The sequence below is a fragment of the Nuphar pumila genome, chromosome 2, assembly GCF_984573655.1.
Source record: "Nuphar pumila chromosome 2, dmNupPumi1.hap1.1, whole genome shotgun sequence".
In the NCBI taxonomy this organism is placed as follows: Eukaryota; Viridiplantae; Streptophyta; class Magnoliopsida; order Nymphaeales; family Nymphaeaceae; genus Nuphar; species Nuphar pumila.
In genome coordinates this window covers 46,027,897-46,043,347 of record NC_143250.1, presented here as the reverse complement: position 1 = coordinate 46,043,347, position 15,451 = coordinate 46,027,897, and the positions used below count along the sequence as shown (strand labels likewise).

Genomic DNA, 15,451 nt, shown 5'->3' with positions numbered 1-15,451 from the left:
ACACGGTTTGCTCATTAATTATGAGAGAATAAGCTTAGAGGCGTGTAATGAACTCAGAGGATAATGTGGATATCTCAGAAGCACCTAAAAAAATGCCTTTATGATAAGCAAAAATGAACCAAGGCAGCAAATCTCAAACAATAAAAACCGGGGAAAAGGGGTTAAATGATCACATTGTAAAAAAGTTGGACATATTCGCGAAAATTGTTGGTTTCTTATCGGAAAGCCAAAAAATGTGAGAAACAAAAATAGAGATCGTGAGGCTTATCAGGCGTCCATCGAGAAATAGGGTACCAAAAATCAAGATGATCCCATAGCCATGTGGAAAATCAAAGAGTCTGGTGAAAAGCCGCTCACTATTGATAGTTTGATGCATCTGCTCTAAATCGTTGGGGAAAATATCAACAATATGGCAGCTTCAGCAACCATTGAAAATGCCTCACATTCTACTCCTTCAGGTATAGCTTCTAACTCTCATTGGATTATAGATTCTAGAGCTTCTCAGCATATGATGAATAGCAAGGCAATTTTATATAATGAAAATCTTATCAGCAATGGCTCCATTGCCTTAGCTGATCCAAGATTAAAATCAGCAGTTTTGATCATAAAGATTTTTTTGGCTACGGTCTTAGCAAAGCCCTTATTATACCCACATTAGCCTCTAATCTCCTGTCGGTATCTCAACTAACCAAGGCTATTAATTGCAATGTGGTTTTTTCTCTGACTGGCGTTGTTTTTCAGGACTGACAAACCGGGAGGACGATTGGTAAAGGAAAGTGCATTAACGATCTCTATATTTTAAATGAAAAACAGAATCATAGAGTCTTAATGACTGCAAAGAAGCATAATGGAGAATTGTGGCATCATCGCCTTGGTCATCCGTCGAAAAAGTATTGAAATCTCATATTCCTGAAGTCAAATTTGATACTTCTTTATGTGATATTTGTCAGTATGCAAAACTCAATAGATTACCCTTTTTCTTAACTGAAAATCTCTCTAGTAAATCCTTTCAGTTAGTTCATTCTGGTGTTTGGGGACCAGTCCCTATGGTCTTTAATGGTGTTTTCAAATATTACATTACTTTCATTGATGATTTTTCAAATTGCACTTGGATCTACCTTAAGAAATCTAAAGATAAAGCTTTGACTATTTTTAAAGAATTCTATAAATTTGTGGAAACTCAGTTTGATTTCAAAATCATAGCTCTTTGAACTACCAATGGGAAAGAATATAAAAACCAGGCCTTCGATGACTTTGAGAAGGCTCATGGCATTGATCACCAAACCACGTTTGTTGAAACTCCTCAACAAAACGGGGTCGCGAAAAGAAAAATCTGTCATCTTCTTGAAGTCACACGTGCTATTATGATTCAAAGTAACATTCCAAAAAAAATTGGAATGAAGCTATTCTGACAGCCTGCTACTTGATAAATAGGCTGCCATCAAAAAACCTTCAAGGAAAGTCTCCTCTAGAAATTTTGAAGGGAAGGAAGATCTAAATGGAACATTTACGCACTTTTGGATGAGAAGTTTTTGTTTGGATTTCACCCCGTCACCGTGATAAACTCAGTCCTCGTGCTAAGAAATGTATTTTTCTTGGTTATTCCTTGACTCAAAAAGGATATAAATGTTTTGATGTCGAAAACTCAAAAATGTTTATTTCAAGGGACGTCAGCTTCAATGAAAAAAGGTCATATTTCTCACAACAAAAATTTGAAAATATAATAGAAGATAGAAACCTGATTTTGCCTAACTTGGGAAGCATGGATGATTTTGATGTCATACATAGGACTCCTGAAGATACTAATAAAATTATGGAATCTAATCAGAAGGACGGTCTTGTCCCAATTCATGAACCGCCTCTTCGAAGGTATGAATGCACTTCAAGACCTCCCACTCGATTTTAAGATTTTATTACATATTCGGTTGCCCATCCTTTAAAAAAACATATATCTTACAATAAGTTGTCACCAGGGTATATTGCATATCTAAGTCAAATTGATCAGTGTGAGCCCACGTCTTTTCAAGAAGCCAAAACTCAAAAAATGTGGGTTAGAGCCATGGAGGAAGAGTTAGATGCTCTTCATAAAAATCAAACTTGGGAGGTTGTTTCATGACCTATTGAACAAAAAATTTGTAGGATGTTGATGGGTCTATAAAATTAAATACAAAAGTGATGGGATAATTGAAAAGTACAAGGCTCGTCAGGTTGCTAAAGGATACACCCAAACTCATGGGATCGACTATACCGAAACCTTTGCACCTGTGGCAAAACTGAATACTCTTAAAATTCTTATTTATGTGACTTGTAACCTTGAATGGGACATGTTTCAACTCGATGTTAAAAATGCTTTTCTTCAAGGAGAGCTTGAAGAAGAAGTATATATGGAGTTACCTCCAGGGCATCCCGATGAAGGAAAACCCAACATTGTGTGTAAGTTAAGGAAGGCTATTTATGGTCTAAAACAATCACCATGGGCATGGTATTCTAAGCTAAGCTCGGCTCGGCTCTTGAAAAAAGGAGTTTTCTTCGAAGCATTAACGATAATACTTTATTTATTAAAAAAATTAGTCTCGATATCACTGTGTTCTTAGTCTATATGGATGACATACTCGTAACCGGAAATCACAAAGAGAAAATTGCCAGAACTAAGGAATACTTACATAAAGTTTTTGACATCAAAGACTTGAGAAGGCTAAAATACTTTCGTGGGATTGAGTTTGCATATTTAAAAAAAAGGATTTTTTTGTCACAAAGAAAATACATGTTGGATATTCTTAAGGAAGCAGGCAAGCTTGGAGCCAAAGCAGTTGAAACTCCATGTGAAACAAGAAAAAAGGCTGGCAGGCTTAAGGGGGAGCCCATAGAAGACAAGGACAGATATCAACGACTGGTAGGAAGGCTTATTTATCTTACTGTTACATATTCTGACATAACCTACGTCGTCAACCAATCAAGTCAAGCCATGCACGCCTCTACACACAGTGATCTTAAAGTTGTTGAGAGAATTTTGAAATATCTTAAATGGTCTCCTGGCCAAGGCTTATGGTACAAAAAATTTGGGCATTGTGATATATAGTTGGATACTCTGATGAAGACTGGGCAGGGGATGTTCAAGATAGATGATCCGCTACGGGCTTCTGTATTTTTGTAGGAGGAAATATGGTTTTCTGAAAAAGCAAAAAGGAGAATGTGGTTTCTCGATTCAGTGTAGAGGCAGAATATTGGGCTATGGCTTTAACAGCGGGTGAAATCACATGGACAAGAATGGTGCTAGATGATCTAAGAATTCAAAATGAATCCCCAATTTCTATGTACTGCGACAATCAAGTCGCGATTCATATAGTCGCAAATCTTGTTTTTCACGAACGAACAAAACATATTGAAATTGATTGTCATTATGTTCGTGAGAAGGTTCAGAGCCATGAAATTCAAACTTCATTCACAGAAAGTTCAAATCAGCTGGCTAATGCATTGACAAAAAGACTATCTCGCAATCAGTTTTTGATCATCATAAACAAGTGGGGCTGCTATGATATCTTCGCCCCACTTGAAGGGGAGTGTTGAAACATGACACATTAAAACAGCTAAGTCAGATTTGTTGTTTTAGTAGTCTAGGATTCTTCGGTCAAGGCTGTTATGATAAGCATTGTAAATCTAGCAAGATATTCTTATTTTGCAGAATATTTTCTGTTTTTTTATGCTTATCTCCTCTCCGCATCTTTCTATATATACCTTGTATCCCTGGCTATTTGATATCAATGAAGAAGAGTGTGGCTTAGCTGTTTCATGGATGTAGGTCTCCAAGAGACCGAACCACGTTAAATCTGTGTCTGCTTTATATCTTTTTTTGTTTTTAACTCTTATCAACCAAAACTTACCCCAAATATGTACATTAACATGGGATTTCAAACTTAGATCCTAGAATCTTAGATTTGTGGTTTTTTGGCCCAGTTCTCGTCATCCAATCTGACCAGAAATCTACAAATTCCTCTTAATGATCTCAAATCCAAGCGTCTCCCACAGGCGATGTCCCTTGCTGCAAGGTCGAAGCTGGGCATACTGCTCGACGGTAAAGGGGACCTCAAGGGTTTCAAAGTTCAAAGCTGAGCATACTTCCCGGTTCGGTAGATGGCAATGGTGAGTGTGGAGATGGCCATTTTCAATGACATTCTTACAAGAATATAGTTGACAACTCTAACCTCAACTCCCATTTTCTTCTCCACTCCCATCATCCCTCTCATTTCCTCTCCAATACTGGCTCTCAAATGGTAGGACCACGTCATCTGTCAAACATAGTGAGCTGAGTACGAGCCTAGAGCAGGCTGGTCAGCCTGATAGCAACCCTTAGTTGCATTGGTATATATGCCTGAGTGCCTTTTTTTTTTTCATAGGCAAGTTGGAAGATAGGCCTCCATGTAATTTGAGCTTGAGACCCCTTGGTTATGATAATCAACCTAATCATTCAGCTAACTCATTTCACCCTTTAGGTCTTAACAGGGCCTTTTCACATTATATGGGACAGCCACTCATCTTGGCATTTCTAGAGATGAGTGCAGTGTCTATCTCAAGAAATGTTGAGATGAATGGTCAGCAGCAGTAGTGGAGCTTAGGCTGAATCAACTGAATTGTTCTGTATCGGCACCAACACTGATAACATTGGTTATTAGAGCAACGCCGAGTGTATTTGATAAGTTCAGACTAATTTGGGAGGTTGGGAAACCTGACCTAATTCTTACTTGTATTAATGTACAACAATAGTAAAAATTTAAGTGTTGACAATGGATAAGCGCTTTCGGCCGCTTAAAGTTCCATGTTGGATCCAACTAATCACACACAACTTGATGTGGTCCGGGTCGGATCTTGCATATTTTGGTGAGTTTTAACCAGCAATAACTCGGATGCACATCAATGGAAAACCAAAGTCAGCATCCGATACACATCCGGTCAGGTTTAGGATTCAGAACACGAAATGGACCCGGTTTCTGTCCATATGATGTCCAAGCAAAATAAATGGATGCTGATTGGGCTGAGACCTGATCCATATCGGATCCTTTTGACAATAATGCCTAACTAAATTAATCAATTGGTGAGAAAAAAAGGGGGAAATAAAAGCATCATTGTTGTAATGCTGTATTAATCTAGAATCTAATATAAAATCACTAAGGAATGTACCAAAGGCATCACCACTACTTCACTGCCACTTCTTGAATAATAAATTGGATTCTTTTTCTTGTGCTTTTCTTAACATGAACTTGTTTTTTCTCTTCAAACATTACACTGAGCTACCATCTTGCAAACCTTTAAAGCTTTTGGTACACCAACAAAGAGATGAAGAGGAAGAATAGCTGTACATTAGAGGGGGCCCACCATCATAGTTGGTTGAACTGCTTTAACTGGGCAGAAGGAATAACATGTCCACTTTTTAACCTGCAAATATTAAGACATCTTTGATAAAGAGAAAGCAAAAGAAAACAAATGGCTTTTGTAGAAAGTTTTTTTTTTTTTTATATAACCCAAAGACCCGGCACCAAGACCTGGTCGCGGTGGCTCAGCCTGCCATAATTAAGGTCGTTGTGCCAGCAGCATAAAACTCCAAGTCTAGGACCCCTGCCCCTGAGCCTATGCTATGCTTGGCTTGCATAGAGGGGCAATGCCCATGGGAATCGAACCTTGACTGCACGTCTAGCAGCCAAGGCCCCATCCCACTGCGCCAACCCCCCTTGGGGCTTTGTAGAGAGATTTATAAAAGAAAAAAAAAAAAAGAGGATTTGGTAATTACCCAATGATTTTATCAAAACAGCCATGAGAATCACCACAAGGAGCACTCCAGCTACCACTCCTATGATTATAGCAACCGTTCTTCCAACTGCATCTTCCTGTGGGGGATCTGTAGAAATTGAACAATTAGGTCATGTAGTCTACATCAACACTTTCTTTTTATGATTGTGTGTGGAAAGCCATCGTCCTCTCGTTTTGGGCTGAAATGAGTCTTGTTGACCATGGACTTGAGTCTATGTCTGCAGTATAAAACTCCACGAGTAGTACTCTTCATGCTCGCCAGGAATAGTTTCTCATTTGGCTTAGGTCTTGCAGCAAAGGACACAAACACTTGATCTCCTTCAACTTGAAAGCCTTAAGCTGACCCACCTAACCAGGTGGTTGCGGAGCCCAGCCCTTGTGTGCTGGTCTTAGTCATTTAGGTCACATGGATACTTCTTTTTGGCTCCCGGTATGCATCCCCTTATATATAGTCATATTGAAAAACTTCAAAAAAAAAAAAAAAAATAGTTGTATCTCCATATCGGCCGCAGCCGTATCCATGTGACATAGGGTGTCTATTCACCCTAGTCAGTTTTGGACCAAGGAATCTTGGCTATATCTTGGTCCACTTAGGTGATTTAAAAAAAACTTTAGGCTCTGTTTGGAAGCAATAGTTGAGAGTGGCAATGGGGGTTTCATGAAATCCCGGTCGTCCCCATCGATTAGGAACACTATTTTGAAAGGGGAGACGTAGTTAAGAGTGGCGTTGGGAGGGTCGACGGCATTAAAAATCAGTGGATTTCAACATTCTTCCGAGGGCATTGTTGCAAAATCCGCCGATTTCATCGGCTGTGTCATCGCCCCTCCCCACAATGGCTCACAAACAGAGCCTTAACAGTTCAAAAGGGGGGAAGGTGCAATTGGACTGACTAGTTATGATTTCAGTGAGTCCATTGACCTAACCAATCTTTTACTGAACTTGCAGTTAAAATTCCTAGTCCCTTTTCTAGCCAAGGTATCCTTAACACTGTTTTAGGGCCACTATGAATAATTGACACAATCTTGTAAGTAGTAGTCTGCTTGGCCTAACTGAACAACCCAATCAGTAATGGGATATTCTCATCAACAACTGCATTGCAAAACTTGTAAGCAGTAGTTTGCTTGCATGAATCACTTAAATTTAGGAGATTTTGAATCTACTTGGTAGATTTTCTTAGTTTCCTAAGAAAATGATCAAACTTGAGATATTTTAAAAAAGATTCTGATGGGATTCAATGTCACGAGTCCAACAATTCACCTTGTTGGTGGGCCACGCCAGGCACTTATGCAAGTTTCTAAAGTAATATTTACCAAACCTCCTAACCCTGCTGGGATATAGATCCTAAAAGTTTCACAATTTAAAATTTTATTCTACTTTTTATATTAAAAACGCATATGACATCATTTCCTTCTTTTTGCGTTGATAGTAACAAAAGGCCAATTAATTAAAAAAGAAAAGCAAAAGCTTCGCGCAGCCTTTGTTTTGAACATGCATCCATGTGCCTGAATAGCATGAGCACTTTCTCACTATGATGATTTGATGTTTGTTTCACAAAATGATAGGAAAGGGATGTTGGCTCAGCAATTTCTCATGAAAATTGCATGAAACAAACAGGTGTATCCCTCTTACCTACAATTTATCTCCTCTTTGCTTCAGCTCTAAGGCTATGGGTGCCCGCGCTAGGGTCCAAGCACGGGTTGCCCGGGATGCTGCAGACCATCATGGCTGCCTCTTAGCCAGGTGAAGGTCACTTGAAACTGGCTCAGCTTTACTAGGCTCATTTTTTTAGTAAACTTTTAACACAGCCTTCAAGCTATTACTGGTTGTATTTCTTTTTAAAGACAGTTTGTAGCAAAAATCTGGTTAGATAACTGAACCAAAAAAGTTTCCAATTGAGATTTGGTCTAGGCCTAATTGAGAGTCCATGCCGAATGGCTGTCATTGGCTTGGCTATTAGGCTCATGGAGCCCCCTGGACTATTGCGCCGAATCAATCAGTTTCATAGTGATCCAAACCCCTTCCTGAGCCAAGTTGGATCACTAGAACAAAAACAGATGCAGCAAGTTTGGGTTTTACCTGCAGCAGTGCTTGGATAGTACCCGGAGACCCAGTATCGCGCGTAGCATTGCGCTAAATAAACATCCCCGGCCATGGACGATCCGCACACGGTCTTAAGCTTGTCGACAGCTGTGGTCAAACACGGGGTGCAATCACTTGAGCTCAAGTCTCCCAGGCACTGGCCATAACCCTGGACTGTGCGCGATGAGCTCACTTTGAACCCACTTCCGGATTGCAAGTCACCAAGGACATCATCCCTCCTAGTGAAGAACTGAGCATCATTGCTACTACTCTTGCTACACTTGCTGTATACCATTGAGGTATCAAGTTTGCCCAAGAAATCCACATTAGCATATCTAACAAAGCAGCTGTCAAGTTGTAGGCCACCTCCATAAGTGTTGACACACACTATACTCAGCTGGGCCACAGCATTCCGGACACAGTTTGAGCAGTCAGCTAGGCTCAAGTCGCCGCGACATTGGTAGAGCCCGTAGACAGGTGCGTCCGGGCCGGGGATCGAGAAGTTATTGTAGGAGTATGAGGAGGCTGAGTTGACGAAGGATGTGAGCATGGAGTTGAGGTTGGTACTGAATGAGGAACCAGGGTCATACTTGTCTTGTGTGCAGCCTGCATAGATGAAGGCCTCTGCCCTTGCTCTTGCCAAAAACAAGAAGTAATGAAGGTAGAGAAGCATGAAGAAAGAGCTTGTCAAGGACCAATGCTTCTCCTTTCCCATCTCTCTCTCTCTCTCTCTCTCTCTCTCTCTCTCTCTCTCTTTGATTGATCTTCTAATGCTTTTTGGCTAGTTTAGATGTTGGTGGGATTTCAATTCTAAAAGAAAAAGCAAAAGGTTATGTTGATGTTGGCCGTATACAGCCATGTTAAGCAAAGCCTAATTAAGCAAGGCATATGTCACATGGACACTTCACAGGGTCTTGTGTTTAGAAGACACGATACAACACGTGAACATGGCACGTTTAAACATTTGTTTATAAATTTTTAATAGTTTTAAACAGTAATTTAGTAATAAATTTATTATGCATCTATAAACTACCAAAAAGTTATACTTTTCTAAATTAAATAATTCATGTCCTTTTCTTAATTGTACCTGAATCAATCGTGTCTTTCATCTTTATCCAATCCGTGTTTGCATCTCTGTATGGGCATTTTTTGTTCACAAATTAATAGAAATGTGCTTCGCTTAACAGAAAAGTATAGCTAATTTTGGCTGCCCCAGGGCAGGGTTGAGATCAGGTGATATTGAAAATCACCACCAATGGTAATTTTTCCAATATCCACCCTACGGCACACCCACCATGGCGAGTCCTTTAGGCTCCTCTGGACATCGGTCATTCATCCGCGGAAGATCTAGAAAGTTCTAGTTCCTGTTTGCATCTGAAAACGAACGGGGGGCTCCGCTTGGCTGGTAGGATCAGTTAGTGCATGTCACCTTATGTTGCGATGTTGCAAGTTCAAAACCCAATGGTACAGTTATATAACTGGTAGGGATTTGCCTAACCTCAGCTTTCCCTTAAAAAAAAAAAATTTGAATAAAAAATACAGAAGTTGCTACAGCGGTGAGAATCTAAGACATCATAAGTTCGAAACCCACAGGAGTCGTCCTATGCCACAAGGTCGAAGCTGGGTGTACTCGCAGGTGGGTAGGGGACCTGGGGGTTTTATCAACTGAAGGCCAACCAATGTGTGGTCCGTGATGGGGCCTAGCAAAAAAAAAAATCAATCTAAGAAATCCAAATAATCTGGATTTCTCGTGGCTTCCATACATCACATTTCGAATCATAGCACTTCATTACTGTCAAGCCTGGAATTCTTAAAAAAGTAAAAGAAAAAAGAAAAATAAAGCAAAAAGTAAAAGAAAAATCTCGATTTGAGTCCCACTCCAAACGCAAAAGCCTGTAAGGCTACACTGCATTAGTACTTTTTCACATGTATCGCACTTTTTTTTGTTTTCGGATCATCGGACAGTTCATCAAACTTCAACCTCGCTTGTTAACCTGCAGCTGCAGGTTTCGAACTCATGACATTCCTTGGTGACCTTCACAATTCGCTCCTGCCAGATGACCATAGCCCTTGTGGGCAGCACTCATCCATATTCATTTTCAAAAGAACCCACAAAACAATGACCCCACCATATCCGAACCCAGATCCAAATTAAAATCAATTGGGTCTGGGTCTAATTTTTATATCTGATTAAGAAACAAATCTATTAAAAACTCCACCCGATTATACATGAACCAATTAACCCGTGTGGGTACAATTTTCGGCCATACCCAAAGCTAGACCCAGACCCGAAATAGAATGGGCCGGGTTTTGGTTAACTTCTAGACTCCATTCAAAATCGGGTCTGATAAGACCTGATTCAAACCGACCCAGTTACACTCCTACTCATAGGTTTAGTCTGGGAATAACTCGATCAAGAAGGGAAAACCTTGCAATAGTTTGAAACGTTTGTTTTTTTCTGGGAAATACCAACTACATAAAAATTATAAATAAAAAAATATATAAAAGAATAATAAACTGGCTTTTGACATTAAGGGTGGACCCGATAAGTAGTTGAGTACCTGATCAGTGATGGGCCAGGTCTGGGCAGCCCACTACAGCCCAAGGCTCGATAATCTCGGGCTTAACCCAGTAGGATTAATAAACCGGCCAGGTTTAGGGGTGTCAGCTGGTTGGGCCCCCGCTAAAATGGGTGGGTTCAGACCCGGGTCCGACTAAGTGATGTGAGTATCAGATCCGGATTTTGGTCCGATAAGATTTTTCATAAGAAAAACTATACTCAGATCTGATAAGAACTACATAAACCAGACCCGTTCCATACCCAGTAAAATAAGCCTTTTTAAAGTTTTTTACATTAAAAAATTGTAGAACGGTACCCGGGTCGGGTATAAAATTTCATAAACAATACCCAACCCATTTAATAATCAGATTTTATGGGTCCAACTGCGATAATTAATGGGATTCCCTTCTTTGTAACCAAACCCTAACCCTATAGGATCCGGCACCCCTAGTTTCAGGTAGTGCTGAAACAACAATTCAATGGAGCTCAACTTAGCTCAGCATGTTTACAACCTGACTTGATCCAGACCCAGCCCGATAAATCAATAGCCGAGCTCAAATCCAACAAGCGCTGGAGGGATGGACCATGCTTTCATTGAATTAGGGTGTGGGTCAGGTTTATTGGGCCTTAATGGGCCCCAGTTAGGCCAGTCTAACAACCACTCCTATTTAACTTATTCACAGGAATGTGTCTTTCTTTCCATGAGAATGAAACAAACAGGCCCTTAAAAGAAATGATTGCTTTTCGTAGGGAGTACAACATAATTTTTGAGTTAAAATACAACATTGTCTATATTCAAGTCAGGTTGGGAATGCCCCAGAGGGGATTGACGTAGTGGGATGAGGCCTAGGCCGTTAGACCGTCAGTCTAGGTTCAAATCCCATGGGTGTCACTCCTTGCCCAAGCGGGAGTGTGGCGACTCCCTAGGGTAAAGGGTAAGCGCACAGAGTTTTACGGTACCAGAATAACAGCCATGAATATGGCAGGCAGGGTGAACACAACTAGGCCTCTAAGTTTGGGAGCGATTTTTTCATGTAAATATTTAAAAAATACAAAATTGATCCTACTGTACGGCTAATTTGATGTGATTCCCTAGAACCCTTACAATTTTTTATATTCTTCAAACGTCCAAAATCACAAATATCTGACATTGTTAAGACACTTATTCTTCACAACTGCGAATTTATACATTTTGCGATAAAATTGTACCACTCATCAAATATATCCAACACACACTTAAATCCAAAATCATAGGTTTTTTTATGCGAATTTAGAACTCACGAATTCGCATAAATTTATTTGTGAAATCTTAGTAAATCTGAAACCACCAAAATCGCAAATATCCTACTCTTTCACATATAATAAATATTTTTGCATAAAAATATTTGTGAAACATCTATCGCAGATAACATATTTTTGCATATATCCTAAAATCGCATAAATTTATGTGTGAAACACTTATCACTAATTTCGCAAATAGCTTGAGTTTTCACATATATTGCACGCTCTAGCATGAAGTTATTTACGAATCATCGGATATCGCAAATATCGTATTTAAATATTTGTGAAACTATGATAAATATGTGATATTTTTTATTTTTTGCAAATTTTTTGAATCATATAGAAACCCGTTGCGGACCCCAACCTGCTTATTTTCTTATAATCTAGGGTTTTTCTTTTTTTTCTTCAACCAGTGGTCCACAACTTGCTTCTCTTACGGCTACTGATTTTGGCAACTATTTTCAACTCATTTGCGTATATCATACTTGTTTGCATATATGTTTCAAAATCTCGTGAAGTATATTTGCAAAAATTCTAATGATCGACAATAGTTAGATAGTTTTGTGAAACTATTTTTAATTAACAAATGCAAAAATCGGACAGTCAATATGATTAACATAGAACTAAATACAATTGGCTTGCATGAAATTAGATAACTTGAAGCTTAACAATTCAATTACAAAGTTTAACTTGATCCATTCAATTACAAAGTTCAACTTGATCCATCTAATTACAAATGTAAGTTTAACTTGATTTATTACAAAAGTGCATAATTGTCCACAACTTAGCTAGCTGGACAGATTCTTTCAATACCTCTTTAACGGATGTCTCTGTTTTTTCATTGTCTTTCGCACCCTTGGAAGTTCTTTGTGTGCTTGTATAACTTGATCATATGATCCCTTATATATGTGACATCTTGTTGAAAATAATCATTTATTAGCAAACAATTAATTACAATGAACATCTTAAACTAGTGAACAACTAACATATAAATGCATATTTGCGTAAAGTTCAATCTCCAATTTTTGCCCAAGTACTTCATATATTGTATAACAAATATACCACAATCATATTTGTAAAACGAGAAAATGCCAAGTGAAAAACATGTACATGTACGAAATGAATTAACAAATAAATACAAAGTAATTACTCGTTCTCTTATCATCTAGGGTTTTTCTTTTTTTTCTCCAACCAGTGGTCCATAACTTGCTTCTCTTACGGCTACTGATTTTGGTAACTATTTTCAAACTCATTTGCGTATATCATACTTGTTTGCATATATGTTTCAAAATCTCGTGAAGTATATTTGCAAAAATTCTAATGATCGACAATAATTAGATAGTTTTGTGAAACTATTTTTAATTAACAAATGCAAAATCGGACAGTCAATATGATTAACATAGAACTAAATACAATTGGCTTGCATGAAATTAGATAACTTGAAGCTTAACAATTCAATTACAAAGTTTAACTTGATACATTCAATTACAAAGTTCAACTTGATCCATCTAATTACAAATGTAAGTTTAACTTGATTTATTACAAAAGTGCATAATTGTCCACAGCTTAGCTAGCTGGACAGACTCTTTCAACACCTCTCTAACGGATGTCTCTGCTTTTTCATTGCCTTTCGCACCCTTGGAAGTTCTTTGTGTGCTTGTATAACTTGATCATATGATCCCTTATATTTGTGACATCTTGTTGAAAATAACCATTTATTAGCAAACAATTAATTACAGTGAACATCTTAAACTAGTGAACAACTGACATATAAATGCATATTTGCGTCAAGTTCAATCTCCAATTTTTGCCCAAGTACTTCATGTATTGTATGACAAATATACCATAATTATACTTGTAAAACAAGAAAATGCTAAGTGAAAAACATGTACATGTACGAAATGAATTAACAAATAAATACAAAGTAATTACTCGTTCTCTTGTTGAAGAATACCCTTCATCCTCCGCTTCGTCTAATCTTTGTAACAGTCAAACCCAAAATTGCACTAAAAAAATGAACCTGGAACACATCTGGACAAAAAAAAAAAGATAACAAATATGCAAAAAATAAGATAACAAACATATACAAAAAAGCATATTATTGAGTAAGTTATGTTATTCTACTATTTGTTTGAGGTTTTTAGCTATTAAATGTGTTTTGTGTGAAATTGTACAACCTGAAGTTTTCTTCATGTTAATTTCCCAAAGAACCCAGTGCTCGTTACCACAATTGAAAGGAATTAATAGCTTCAACATAAATCTAGTGTAACCAAATTGTAAACATAAAAAACTATTTGTAAGTATGCAAGGTTGTCTAAAAATATACCTTGACAGCATCAAGAAAATGATATGGCATGTTGTTGTTGGTCCTCAAGCAGTCAGTTGCCCCACATTACTGCCCTTTATTTATGATCATTTGTTGTGAACAACCAAGGTTTATCAGTTAGTTTTTATTAATCGGTAATAAAATAATATAAACATCACTTTTATAACTCACAGAGAAATACGAGGTAAGAGTTTTTGACAAGTTATCTCTTTCTCTATCCTCATTGTGAGCCACTTAGATTTTTATACGAATCTTGCTTGACGGTGCATAGTAAATTCAGTGTGATAACAAAAGAACAAACAAAATTACGTGCAAAGATAACAAAAAAATAAAGAATTTAACATGCAAAACTAACACTTATGTCACCTGACAAGAGAATTTATTTGCTAAACTCATACTCTTTCGGCTCTAAGGTGTTATCTTCTATAGCTTTTCCTTTTTAACTTGTTCTTAACAACAAAATAAATTGTATATGATTAATATCAAATATACACACATGATTCAGGATATTGCTTATACCTCATGTACGACCAGTTGTTCCTTGCTCTTCGAAACTCGGAGCTCTTTGATTCCCTTTCTTTTATAAGAACGTGTACGGCCATACATCTCGAACTACCTAGATATACACATAAAGAAGCAACTAATTAAAATTTAATGGATACACACACAATAAAGCAATTAATTAAAAAACATTAGATATACACATAAATAAGCAATTAATTAAAAATATTGGATACAAACACAAAGAATCAAATTAATTAAAAAATATTGGATATCCACACAAAGAAATAATTCATTAAACAACACTGGATATATACACATATTGTTATTCCATATTGACAGATATATCAGATAGGCATATTGACAGCTATATCAGATACACATATATCTCCAAAGATTCATGATTATGAATTCGTGTTTTAACACCTCTAAAAATTATAATCATGAATCTTTGGACTTCTTATCAACAACTGCAAATGTTACCGAAAACATCACACCACAATGATCAATACTATGAGTCGACAACAATATATCAGTGTATCTTTCTTTTAAGAATGTGTCATCTACTATAAGAACTGGAGGGCATCATTTCAAAAACTCATTGATGTTTAGCCAAAAGGATAAGAACATGTACTTAAATTGATCTTTCTTATCAGTCTTAATATACCCTAGCGATCTTCGGTTAGCATTCATCAGATGATCCAAATAGATGAAAAGCAACTTGAAAGACTATTTGAATGAACCATATAATGCAGCCTTAGTGTGTTCTCGTGTACATCATGCTTGATTGTAAGTAACCTTCACAGCTTCCTCGTAACTGATGTCATTCATGATTTTTCTTGAAGATATCTTCGGGTAATCGTGCATGTGTTTGTAAATAATACTTGAAATCCACTTTGAA

The 15,451-nt window shown here is 37.6% G+C and overlaps 1 pseudogene; it reads right to left on the bottom strand.

The window, feature by feature from the left end:
- Window positions 1–5,268: 5,268 nt before the first annotated feature.
- LOC149845401 (plasmodesmata-located protein 8 pseudogene) lies at window positions 5,269–8,597 on the bottom strand (annotated as a pseudogene).
- Between the last annotated feature and the right edge of the window lie 6,854 nt (window positions 8,598–15,451).